Source organism: Dromiciops gliroides, chromosome 2 (assembly GCF_019393635.1).
Source record: "Dromiciops gliroides isolate mDroGli1 chromosome 2, mDroGli1.pri, whole genome shotgun sequence".
NCBI lineage: Eukaryota > Metazoa > Chordata > Mammalia > Microbiotheria > Microbiotheriidae > Dromiciops > Dromiciops gliroides.
In genome coordinates, this window is record NC_057862.1 from 451,644,132 (window position 1) to 451,657,598 (window position 13,467).

Sequence of the window (13,467 nt, forward strand, 5' to 3'; positions counted from 1 at the left end):
ATCACTTAGCTTGGTGCCTGACACAGAGTAAGTGCTAAATCAATAAATGCTTATTGACTGACATCAATCAATAACAGAATTTTTTTTGATGTTCCAAATTAATAAATAAAACCCATAAGTCAAAGAGAAAAAAGGAAGGTAAAGAATTACAGAATATTTTTGGAAAGGCTTTATTCCAATATGACAATATTTTAATTTTGTCAATCAGGCTACATAGGGCTATAACTTAATTACATGCCCCAGAGTTAATGCTGTGCAATATGGTGGAACCTAGTGTGTTTCAGTGACCATAGTCTCATTCCCTCTGCCCCCTCCTCATTATCCAGACACACCAGTATCCAGTACTAGTACCAATATCCCCCATCTTAAAGGTATTGCTTTTTATTCAAATTCTCTCAGGCAAATCCATCTTTTCTTTCACATGGTCAAAAAGAATGCTATTTTTCATGGCCACACCAAAGGGTTTTTCCTACCTGGAAATTACAAGACCTTCAGTTTATCTGCTTGTACTACTTTCATATGCCCCAAAGTGTCTAGGGAGGGGCTTTCTCCCACCCACATAAGAAGTATGGTATTGCCATGTCATAACTGGGACGTTAATCTTTCTGCTCTTATCATTGCTGTACTTTACTGTGACCCTGAAAGTTTTTAATGGGGCTTTTCCAACAACTTCAGTAGAATGACTCAGTGTTATAAGTCCATACTCCTACCCTTAATGGCTATCTTCTTTGTAATCAAGAAGTTAAAAGGCAAAGAGATCTCACAGAATGAACACTGAAATTAGAGTGAGGAAAGCTAAATTCAAATCTTAATACTGCTATTTACTCTGTGATCTTGTACTTATAATTTCCCTACTCTTCATTTCCCCGTAAGCACTCTTTTTTTTTTTTTTTTTGGAGGGCAATGAGAATTAAGTGACTTGCCCATTGTCACACAGCTAGTAAGTATCAAGTGTCTGAGGCCGATTTAAACTCAGGTCCTCCTGAATCCAGGGCTGATGCTTTATCCACTGCACCACCTAGCTGCCCCCATCCCTATAGCACTCTATTATGCCCCAGGTCTCTATCATGCCCCAGGAACCTCATCATGCTGCATAATTGAATCAGCCTTGGTATTCATACCTCATTAATACTCTTGGTCCCTCTGATTTGAAGGTCATAGTGAACTCTTCAAAAAAAAAAAAATCACCATTTAAGGAAGGTGTCTAGACCAGAACCATCTCTACATTTCCCTCTCATTTGTACTTCTTTGGATTTCTCCCATCTTACATTTGCCCATCACACCCCAAAGCCAGGTGCCTTCCCCTCCGTCCCTGATTTTCAACTTTCTCTTGTGGGTTTTCCCCCATTAAATTGTAAGCTCCTTGAAGGCAGGGCCCATTTTTTTTTTCATATTTGTATTCCCAGAGCTTAGAACAATGCCTGACACACAGTAGAAACTTAATGTTTATTGAGAGACTGACTGATTTGGGGTCTCACTTTCCTTATATGCAAATTGGAATGGTAGTGAATTAGATAAAAGTCTAAATAAAGTCTTCCCAGATAGAGATTCTAGATCCTATGGTGCTGAAAATAATAGCATTGGTGGTAAAGGAGGTAGGAGCCAATGGCCTACAGAGCCCCCCAAAACCCAGTCTTTCCAATGAGGACCTCATACAGACTAATACTAAGACAAGGAGTAGCAAGATAGTTAAGGGCCTAAGCACTACTGGGCTTTATCATGTGTCTTTTAATGGCATATTAAGTACCACTGAACCTTTCCATCCAGCCTAGAAATGAGATCGCCTATACCTTTTGTCTCTCATTTTTAGAATGTGAGCTTCTTGAGAACAGGGACTGTTTTACCTTTTAATTTCTATTCTCAGAGATTAGAGATTAGCAGAGCATTTAACACGTAGTTAGTGCTTAATAAGTGTAGGGGGGGGAGGGGTTGTTGTTTTTTTTTTTTTAGTGAGGCAATTGGTGTTAAGTGACTTGCCCAGGGCCACACAACTAGTAAGTGTCAAGTGTCTGAGGCCACATTTGAACTCAGGTCCTCCTGAATCCAGGGCCAGTGCTATATCTACTGCACCACCTAGCTGCCCCCATAATTTTTTAAAAAGGGACCTTCCTACATTGGTAGAAGGAATTTCTTCTACCTATATATAAATAAAATGCATTGCAAATCTTAAAATACCATGTAAATTTCAAGTGGTCTATGAAATTTGCTGAGGAATTCATCAGGGCATGATCCCACATACATAATAATAATAAGAGCTAAACTTTATGTAGTTTAAAGTTTGCGATATTTATATATGTATCTACACACATATACATGTATATATACATATACATGCATATATCACATAATATATATAATTTTAGGTATAATTGTGTGTGTGCGTGTGCGCACACACGCGCGCAAGAGAGAAAGAGAGAGAAAGAGGGAGGGAGGGAGAGGGAGAGAATTGTGATAATCAAATCCCAGGGTTATTATAATAATCAAATGAGATTTTGTATATTTTATATATTTGTGAGGTATCTAACCCCATTTTACAGATGAGGAAACAGATCCGTTAAGTTAAGTGACTTGCTCAAGGTCATAGAGATAGTAAGTATCAGAGATGAGGGTTGGAACTTGTATTATTCTAATCCTGAATATAATATTCTATCTGTTACTGACCTAGATAAACAGTGTGGTCTTAGTATCAGGGATGTACATATTTACATTTTGCACATATTTGCAAGATTTTTATCTGATATGGTTAAAGCAAGAGAAGTTCAGCACTCACTTTCTTATCAATGGCTTAGGATCACCATTCTGAGTATTAATTATTATGTTTTGCTAAAATATAGTGAGTACAATAAGCTCGAAGGCCCCAAAGGGTGGCAATCAGTTTACTCCTATGCAAAATGGTCCCTAATGTCTCTTGAGTTCTTGTGTTTGCTTTAACAGTTCTCAGTTTCCTCACCCAGCTACCAGATGATGCTTCTTAATGTCTCAGTCAACTAGCATTTATTAAGTGTCTACTATGTGGTTGGCATTATGCTAAGTGCTGAGTCTTAGTATGCCTTCCTCTACGATCCTTGTAGCAGTCAGCATTAGGACTGAGCAAGATAGGCAGCCAATTATTGAGTAGAATGCAATATTTCCCTACCTGTGTAACACTGGGAAAAATTACCCCATCTCTCCCTGACCTGAATTTCCTCATTTATAAAAACAAACAAAAAACTAGATTATAAAGTGAGACTTTAATAGTTGATGGTATTAGCACCACTACTAATAATAATATCTCATATCAGCATATTGTAACTCACATAAAGTACTGTCCTCACAAGAACACAACGAAGAGGGTAGTATAAGTATGGTCCCCCGTTTAGAGGTTAAGTGACTGGCCTAGACTTACACAACTAATAATATGATGCCTGGGTATTCCATTCATGATTTCTGAAGTTGTCTGTAGGACCTGCACAGGTCTGATTCATTTTACACTTCTCTGTTCATGTCATTCCCCAGGACTGAAATATCCCCACGCTCAACCCCACTCTTAATTCTGAGTTCTTTTTTAAATTTTATTTTATTTTTTTTCCAGACCCTTATTTTTCCCCCAATTACATGTAAAGATAGTTTTCAACATTCACTTTTGTAAGATTTTGAGTTCCAAATTTTTCTCCCATCCTTCCTTCCCTCCCCCTTTCAGGAACCAGCAAGCAATCTGTACAATCATGGTAAACATATTTCCACATGAGTCATGTTGTAAGAGAAGAATCAGAACAAAAGGAAAAAAACACAAGAAAGAACAAAAGCAACAACAAAAGACTCCATAGTTCTTTTTCTATATGTGAAGAGCATTTGCCATCGTGAGTCTTTTGGCATTGTCTTGGATCAATGTATTGCTGAGAAGAGTTAAATCATTCACAGTTATTCTCCCCACCCCACCCCCTTCACTCTTGTTTTTTGGTGTGTTTTTTTGGCAGGTCCATGGGGGTTAAGTGACTTGCCCAGGGTCACACAGCTAGTAAGTGTCAAGTGTCTGAGGCTGGATTTGAACTCAGGTACTCCTGAATCCAGAACCGGTGCTTTATCCACTGTGCCACCTAGCTGCCACCTCCCCTTCACTCTTAATTCTGAGTTCTCTCACAAGCCCTTCCCCTACTTCTTATTCCACTCTTCTCTAACTCTCTCTGGGGTTATGGTCGGACATGACTGAAAACAACAACAAACTAATTCTATCTGCACCACATTTCTTAGTGAGCCAGAATGGTCTGGGTGAATCTTTCCTTTGAATTAAATTGAACTGAAATATTTTACCCATAAAAAGAAAGATTTGACACATAATTCACATATTAAAATGACAATACAAGCAAAGATAAAGGTCTTAGAGTCTAACTGAAAGCCATAATCTTTAAGCTTTCTACTCTTAAGTCTCTTTTTTTTTAAAGTGAGGCAATTGGGGTTAAGTGACTTGCCCAGGGTCACACAGCTGGTAAGTGTTAAGTGTCTGAGGTCGGATTTGAACTCAGGTACTCCTGAATCCAGGGCCAGTGCTCTATCCACTGCACCACCTAGCTGCCCCTCCTTTTTTTTTAACAAATTTTTTTGTTGTTGGTGGTGAGGCAATTGGGGTTAAGTGACTTGCCTAGGCTCACACAGTTAGGAAGTGTTAAGTGTCTGAGGTCGATCTTGAACTCAGGTCCTCCTGACTCCAGGGTTGGTGCTCTATCCACTGCGCCACCTAGTTGCCCCTTAAGTCTCCTTCTTGATGCAGCTTGGTAGGTAGGTGACCTGGGGCTCATGAACTCTCCTTCAGCAGAGCCTGAGCTCTCCAGTGTAATTGTGGACTACTCTCTAGTTGAGCTGGCTCATCGCCAAAAATCAGGCCATTAAGCAATCCTTTTTCCCCCCATAGCAGTTCTCTGATGACTGTCTATTGAGGTGTGGAGGGACTTCTAAAGTGGCTATGTTAGTTCTAGTAGTACCCAGAGAGATTAGATGAGGGATCTTTAAACATATTGACATTATCATGCCCAATGTGCTTCATAAAGTAGCCATTCAAAGTAACAAGCATTATTTTGTATTTATTATGTGTCAACTACAGTACTAAGTACCGTTTCAAGCAAAACAGTCCTTGACCTCTTGGGAGAAGACAACATTCAAAGGGGAACTGAAAAGAGCTTGGGAGATAATGAAAATACCAGCACACGGGTATAGCAGTGAAATCCAAAAAATCAAGCACAGGCAGGAGGGGAATGAAGGTTGAACATAGATATCATCATAATAGCTGACACTTGTTTATCATATCCTTGTGAAGTATCTACAGGCATTATGTCTATTTTTTTTTTTTTAGTGAGGCAATTGGGGTTAAGTGACTTGCTCAGGGTCACACATATAAAGTGTTAAGTGTCTGAGGCCGGATTTGAACTCAGGTACTCCTGAATCCAGGGCTGGTGCTCTATCCACTGCGCCACCTAGCTGCCCCGGCATTATGTCTATTTTATAGATGGGGACACAGAGGTTTATAAATTAAATCATTTGCCCATGATCATGCAACTGATATCTGATATAGATTTGAACTCAGAACTCCCTGAGACCATGTCTAGAAAGACCCTGTGTACCACATTGCTCCCTCAGAAATCAAACATCTGCTAAATTAAAAAATTTCATGTCAATATTTAGACACCAAAGAAAGTCAGCCCTTTACTCCATGACATTGAGTTTTTTGTTTATTTATGGTATTTCTGACCCCCGCCTTTTTTTTTTTTAGTGAGGCAATTGGGGTTAAGTGACTTGCCCAGGGTCACACAGCTAGTGAGTGTTAAGTGTCTGAGGCTGGATTTGAAGTCAGGTACTCCTGAATCCAGGGCCAGTGCTTTATCCACTGCGCCACCTAGCCGCACCCCCCCCCTCCATTTTTTTAAAGCCTGATATCAGGAGAAAATGAGTAAACACACTGACTCTTCAAGTCCCAGAGCTGTAAAGGACCTGGAGGATCTGGGTTCAAATCTTGTCTCTGTCATTATGTGTGGCCTTAGGCAAGTCACTTAACTTCTCACCTCAGTTTTTCTCTCTCATATATATATATATATATATATATATATATATATATAAAATAGTCTTGGGGCAGCTAGGTGGTGCAGTGGATAAAGCACCAGCCCTGGATTCAGGAGGACCTGAGTTCAAATCTGACCTGAGACACTTGATACCTACTAGCTGTGTGACCCTAGGCAAGTCACTTAACCCTAATTGCCTCACCAAAAAAATAAATAAAATAATGAGAGGATAAAAAATAGTCTTATGATCTATATAGATATAGATAATTTTATGACCTAGTCCAGTCTCTCCAGTGTCTCTCCTTTACCCCCAAAATCAAATACAAAATCTTCTGTTGGGCTTTGAAAGCCTTTCCCAACTTAGCCCCTTTCTACTTTTCCAATCTTCTTAGACTTGACTCCCTTCCACATACTGTATGATCCAGGAATGCTAGCTTTGTTGTTCCTCACCCAAGACAGTTGGCCTCCTGACTACCTATTCCTTGCCTGTCCCCCACATCTAGAATGTTCTATCTCCTTACCTCCACCCTCCCACCTTCTGGTTTACCTGACTTCAACACCTAACTCCAGTGACCCTGGGCAAGTCACTTAACCCTCATTGCCCTGAAAAAAAAAGAGAAAAAAAAATGATATTAGAATTGCCATAAAATGAAGGGTTAAGTCACTTTGTAATAAGAAAGACCTGGGTTCAAGTCAGTCTTATCTCTGACACACACTAGCTGTATGATGCTGGGAGTCACGTAATCATTCAGTGCCTCAGGCAATTTTAAAAAATGACAAGTTGCAGAGCAGGTGCAAATCTATACAGATAGAGTTAGTCAATCATTGTAAGTTCTTTATACCAATAAAATCACAGATCCAATGCAAATAAACATTCATTGATTGAATTGATTCCTAAATTACAAGGCAGGTAGCAAAAATATATATTCCTCCCGATTTTACAAATGAGGAAACTGAGGCTTAGAGATGGTGAAATTACTTCTCCAGTCCACAGAGTGGGAATAAAAATCCCCCGCTTTATGATTAGCTCTAATTCCCCCTTCCCTACATCACTTGGATTGTACTACAATCCCATTCTCACACTGAGTACAATAGAATGGTATCTCCCATTAACAACAACCAAAGTGGGAGGTTTTTTCCAAACCCCAAATTTCCCTCCTTTAACTCCTCATTACTCTGTAGAGATTAAAACTTTGATGCTTTTTTCCTCCCAAAATCTAAAGTTGCTCCAACTAGAGCCTGGAAAAATCAAGAAAGTCATTACCATAATTTCACACTTAATATTACCCACCCACATTTAGTCTACCCCTGTGCCTTATAACCTACACCCCAGTTGACACACAGGCCCATGTTATAAAAATGCTGTAATTTTCCATAGTACATGTGCTTTGGCCTCCCACAAATCTTTTAGAACTCACTAGCATTTTCCCACCCTCCCTAAGCATTTCAGATCATATCAGGATTTCACATTGGGTAGGACACCAGATTTATCCAGATCCAACAGGAAACATGGAGAAAAGAGACTCGGGTTTTGTGTCTGATGGAACAGGGCATCCTCTTTTTATGATTAATTATTATAATCATTGAGGCCCCAAAATAACACTGAAACATGAAAGTCAAAGAATGCTGTTTTTTCATTGTCTTGCCAAACTAGCAGGTAGTCAGATTCTATTTCAATTCAGCTACAGTTGACCTAGGAAAAAAAGAGACAACCCCTTGATGAAGATCCCAATTTTCTCATATATAAGAACAACTCACATCTCTATGTCCTTTTAAGGTTAACAAAGCAGTTTCCTCATTTCTTCAAAGCAAGGATGAGGAAGGAAAATGACTCACTCAAGGTCATAAAGATAGTTTTGGAATAGAGATTTGAATATGTCTCCTGACTACTAAGTGTTCTATCTCACCATGCTGATTCTTTAATTTACATGCAAGTCAGTTATTATTTTGTTTTTATTTTTGTTTTTTTTTAGTGAGGCAATTGGGGTTAAGTGACTTGCCCAGGGTCACACAGGTAGTAAGTGTTAAGTGTCTGAGGCTGGATTTGAACTCAGGTCCTCCTGAATCCAGGGCCGGTGTTCTATCCACTGCGTCATCTGGCTGCCCCCCCCCCCATTATTTTTAATAGAAGTCACTGGGACTCAACCAGAAGAGTGTGTACCTGTCACTCCCATTTAGAATGTAAACTCCTTGAAGGGGGGATTATTTAATTTCCCAGTGGGAAAGTCTGTAGGATAATCCCTAGCAAATGGTTTCCCTCCTGCACTGACTGACTGAGACAGAAAACCTTCTACACTTTCCTATTCTTGTCTATCATTTTCCATGATTGTTCCAACAAAGGACACTTGCCAAAGGTTCTTTTTTTTTTAATTTAATTAATTTCTTTTCCAATCGACAATCTATTTTCTCTTCCACCTCAGTTTCCCACAGGGAAAAGAAAAACAAAAACCATATACTCATATATGTACATATATGCACATACACACATGTGTATATAGATACACACAGCCAGCCAAAACTAATGCCTTCATTGGCCATGTCTAGAAACATGTCTTAGCTTGTACCCTGAGGCTTCTGGTCCTTTTTTTTTTTTTCCTAGGTAATAAAGGTTAAGTGACTTGCCCAGGATCACACAACTAATACATGTCAGGGCCTGTGCTCTGTCCACTGTGCCGCCTAATTGCCCCTGCTAGTCTTTTTACTATCTGAGCTGCCGCTACAGTTGTTCTCTTGCCCTGCCAGCGTAAGTCCAGTCCCAAAGACAGCAGGCTAGCACAACAAATGATGAAACAACCCCCACCACACCAACAACCAAAAGATCCACCACAACGCAGAATTCTACCAGAATTGTCACCACTCTTCATTCTACCACAACCACATCTTTTCATATAACTAGACCCAGCTCAACAAAATTTCATGGAAAAGGAACCACTTCTTCAGATGCTGTCACCAATATATGTGGAAACGTATGTATAATATTGGTATTGGTGATTATGAAGCTATTAATGACTGGCTAACAGAATGAAAAAGGATTTAAGGAAGACAATTCTTTTGCGCAGACTCTTACCTGTTTTTACTAGGGCTCTCATAAGAAGTAGATGTAATATTCTCCATAACCACCCACCTTTCTGTAAATGGACTTTTCTTATTGGGCTTGACATTTGAATGACTTAAAGAGAAGGTTCAGTCTCAGAACCTCTAGGCCTCCTGAAAACCGTAGCAATTTTCAGGTTGCAGACTGTTTCATTTTTTTCTAAGTGTGTAGCCAAGGACTGAATCTTATTTATCTTAGAACATGAGTTAACAAAAAACAAAAACAACAAAACAAAACAAAAACCACTCAACCAAAACCCATTCAAATCAACTGGCTTTGAGACTTGAGTTCAAATCCAGCCTCAGATACTTGACACTTACTAGCTGTGTGACCTTAGGCAAGTCACTTAACCCTCATTGCCCCGAGGGGGAAAAAACCAAACAAATTAACTGGCTTTCACTTGTGGTTTGATGTTATTTTAATTCTCTTAAGGGGTGACACAGGCCATCCATCTGTAGTCTTCGATCCTTATTCTCTAAAGGGCCAATCTCCAAGGTCACCCTTGCTTTCCACAATGCCTTCATGCTATTTCCTGATACAACTTTATTGGTCTAAAATATCAAAGCATCCTGTTTTCCCACTCTTTGGGGTCTTGGCTTCCTGATTTCCTTCAATTCCCAACTAAAATCTCACCTTCTATGAGAAGCCTCTTAATTCGAATGCCTCCCCTCTTGGTTATTTCCTGTCTCTCACATGTATATAGCTTGTTTATATCTAGTTGTTTCCATGTCCTGGAAGGCAAGGACTATTTTTTGCCAGGGGGAGGTGGGGAGGGGGGTGGCCTCTCTATACCCAGATAACAGATAGGCTGGTCCTCAGATAACAGATACACAGTCCATAGCTTGGTCTCCACTTAAAATCTTTCTAATTTGTTAGGACCTTGCCGGAGGTTATAGTATATTAGGACATACCACATAGTCATCTCTGACACCCTGAGGCATCCAAAGAGGAATTGAGTGGAGGCAAAAAATTGTACTGGACAAATATAATAATATCATAGGATTTAGAAGGGAGGGAATAAGTTTTTACTAAGTGTCAGCCGTGCACTGTGCGAAGCAATGTACAAATATAATCTCAGCTGATCCAGGGAGGTGAGTGTCATGATCCCCATTTTAGAACTGAGGAAACTGAAAGAAACAAAGGTTAAGTGACTTGCCCAGGGTCACAGAGCTACCAAGTGTTTGAGGCTAGATTTGAACTCAGGGCTCCCTGACTCCAGTCCCAGTGCACTATCCACTGCACCACCTAGCTGCTTAAGATTTAGACCTAGAAAGGACCCTGGAGATTATGTGATTCAATCTCCTCATTTTATAAATAAGGAAACCAAGGCCAGAGAGATGAAGAATATTGCCCAATGTCATATAGGTAGCAAATTCTCTGCTGTTATTCCCATCATACCATGCTCTACTACAGTTAAGACATCTGAATTTTTGACAATACCAATGTAGCTATCGTAGTTAGTCTTCTGTATTAATGTGCCCGGGAGAAAGAATAGTGGGTTTGCAGCCAAAGGACCTGTACTTACATTCTGGCTTTACTAAGTGTGTAAGTATGAGAAAATTACTACCTGTCTAGACCTCAATTTCTCAAACCATAAAATAGACAATATGAGTTCTAAGAACCCTTTCAGCTCTAAATCTATGGTCCTATGCATAAAAATAGGGATAGTGACCAGACCTGTGATTTCACTAGTATAAGGACTGCCCCCCCCCCCAAGGGAATTCTTTCTACCAATGCAGCTCAGCAGTTTCCCTACAAATTATAGTCTTAGAAGGCAGCTAGGTTGACACAGTGGATAAAGCACTAGCCCTAGAGTCAGGAGGACCTGAGTTCAAATCTCACCCCAGATACTTACTATGTGACCCTGGGCGACTCACTTAACCCCAAATTGCGTTAAATATCCAGGACCATTTCCAGTTGTCCTAATGTAAATCAAATTCAGTGCAAGTCACCCCAATGTCACAGTCTTCTTCAAGAACAAAGGACAAACAACAACAATAGTCTTAGAGAGTTACCTAGAACACTGAGAAGTTAAGGGACTTGTTCAGGGTCACACAGTCAGGATATGTAAGAGAGAACCTGAACTAGATCTTTCTGGCCTCAAGGGCCACTCTCTAACCATTCAACCATACTGCCTTCTCTTATGAATGTTAATATTTATAATAATAAATTACATTTATATAATTTAATTGAAGGTTCATAAAGTATTTTCCTTACAAAAACCCTTTGAAGTAGATAATTGATACAGATATCCTCTATTAATAGATTTTGGGGGGGGCAGGGCAATGAGGGTTAAGTGACTTGCCCAGGGTCACACAGCTAGTAAGTGTCAAGTGTCTGAGGCTGGATTTGAACTCAGGTCCTCCTGAATCCAAGGCCAGTGCTTTATCCACTGCGCCACCTAGCTGCCCTCTATTAATAAAATTTACAGAAAAAGAAAATTAAGGCTGAGAGATAAAGTAACTTAATAATAATAGCTAGCCCTTATATAGTACTTCTTGGGGGGGGGGGCAGGGCAATGAAGGTTAAGTGACTTGCCCAGGGTCATACAGCAAGTAAATGTCTGAGGTTGGATTTGAACTCAGGTCCTCCTGAATCCAGGGCCAGTGCTTTATCCACTGTGCCACCTAGATGCCCCCTCTTATATAGCACTTTAAGGTTATATCTTATTTCATCCTCACAATTCTGGGAGATAGGTGTTCATATCATACTCATTTTATAGATGAGGAATCTGAGGCAGAGGTTAAGTGACTTACCCAGGATCACAGAGCACTGAAATGTCTGAGGCTGAATTCGAATTCAGGACTCCTTGACTCCAGGTCTAACTCTATCTACTTCTCCACTTAGCTGGCGCATGATCACATGGCAAATAAATATAGAAGCAAGAATTTGAACCCAGGCCTTCTGGCTTGGAGTCCAATTCTCGGTATATACCATGCTTTATGCTACTTAGTGATTGAGATGAGGTTGGAAAACAGACTACAAAGATAGTGAGGGGAAAGGAAATAGTCATCTATTGTAGACAATCTTCTCAAGGAGGTTAGTCACAAAAGAGAGCCAGGATGATAGCTACTGGGGACTGACAAGATCTTGTGAAGATGTTTTTGAGGATGACAAGACGTGGGAATGTTTGTAGGCAATAGGGAAACAGCAAGTGGACAGATCTTTTTTTTTTTTTTAGTGAGGCAATTGGGGTTAAGTGACTTGCCCAGGGTCACACAGCTAGTAAGTGTTAAGTGTCTGAGGCCGGATTTGAACTCAGGTACTCCTGACTCCAGGTCCGGTGCTCTATCCACTGTGCCACCTAGCTGCCCCCAAGTGGACAGATCTTAATTGAAATTTAGTGAGAGTATAGTGATCAGTCTGCTAGGAAAACACTTAACATCTCTATGACCCTGGGCAAGTCACATTTTCTCTTAGTCTCCATTTCAGTATCTGTAATATTGGGATAATAAGAGTACACAGGGTTATTGTGAAGATCAGATGAGATAAAGTATGAAAAGTACTTTGACAACTTTAAAGGGTCATGCAAATGTTAGCTATTATTATAAGCATAATTGATATGAAGGGCTCTTCTACTAGACAACAGGGAGGCTCTAACTGGAATTAACCAGCCTGGTAAAGTGGAAAGACTACTGTTTCTAGATCTCAGAGACCTGGATTCCTGCTCTGCCATTTTCTATCTGTGTGGTAGCCATGGAAAAGTCATTTCCACTCTCTGGGCTTTGGTTTTCTCATCTGTAACATCAGGAGGTGGAATCAGCTGAACTCTCTGGTCCTTTTTAGTTCTGACATCTAAGTATTCTCATGAGTCCTTTGAGGTAGGTAACAACTGTTCACTAACTTGTAAATGTCATTAACGAGGTCCAGAGACTTCAATAACTTGCCAAAATTCATTGGCTGGGTTAGTGGCAGACTTCATGGTTACGACCAACATGAGTCTCTCCTGCTTTATCTACAACAGGGACCAATTCAATTTATAAAGTACCTATTATGTGCAAGGCACTCTGGCAGGCACTGAGGGAGAACACAAAGCTGTGTGGGGCCTGAAGAAGTTTTCAACCTGTCGTAAATACCACAAAATAATTCTCAGAGGGAGAGAGGATGAAGGACAGGGGGAATCAGGAAATGCTTCTTGCAAGAAGTGGCAAAGGAGCTCCCTATGTCCTGAAGCAAATGTTGGTTGTGAGAGTTTCCTTGAAAGTCCAGAGATAATTTTAGCTACCATCAGGTCTGCAAGACTTCCTGTCAAATAAAATGAGTAGCGAAATGGAAAGAAGAAATTTACTAGCATATTAAGGAAGCTGCTTGGACTGGTAGTAGTTTCATTTTCTTAGTATACAG